The following is an 804-nucleotide window of genomic DNA, read 5'->3' on the forward strand; positions in this document are numbered from 1 at the left end:
TCCATGCTTCCCACAGTTCCAACAGCCTTTCTGGATACCAGCCTTTCCTGCTCTGGCACCACCCCTGTGTTGAAGTTTCCAGCATTGAGCTCTCTTGTGCCAAGGTTTGTTACAGTGCCAGCAACGTCCCTCAAACTTCTCTGAAAGCTGACCTTTTCTGGTCTTGAATCCAGATGACTGTACCAACCTTGGTACCTCTGTGCTGGACTTAACGTAGGATTCAAATTCGAGAGCTCTGGCCATTGCATCCTGCATGGTAGAGGGGCGTGCTTGCTTCACTTGTATCTTAAGTTGTGGACTGTCCAAGGCATCTACGAACTGATCCCTCAGCAACAACTTGAGGAGATCGGGTGGTGCAGTTGGGTAGGACCTTGTGTGCTATGCTTTCCAAGTTTTGTGCCAGCTCTTGCAGGCTCTCCCCTTTAGCGTGGACTCTCGTCCTGAACCTAGCCCTGTAGACTTCCGACTGATTTTGGGTTCTGTACCTGAGTTCTAGAGCCGCTACCCGTGCTCTATAGTTGTGCCTGTCGTCTGCTGACAACTGTCCAAGTATTTCCAGTGGTTGTCCTTTCAAGCTCGTTGCCAGATATACTGCTTTCTGCTACTCTGTCCATCCATTCGTTTCTGCCAGTAGCTCAAATTGTGCTCTATATGCTTCCCACGGTGCCTTCCCATCGTATTCCTGTGGCTTCCTTCGTACTGGATCACTCCTATTACTGACATTCATGTCTGTGATGTGACTTCTAACAGGGCTGAATATATCTGCATTAGGGTTTAGCTGCAGGGTCTGGTCATTGTCTGGGG

The sequence above is a fragment of the Limulus polyphemus genome, unplaced genomic scaffold, assembly GCF_000517525.1.
Source record: "Limulus polyphemus unplaced genomic scaffold, Limulus_polyphemus-2.1.2 Scaffold11615, whole genome shotgun sequence".
Classification (NCBI taxonomy): Eukaryota; Metazoa; Arthropoda; class Merostomata; order Xiphosura; family Limulidae; genus Limulus; species Limulus polyphemus.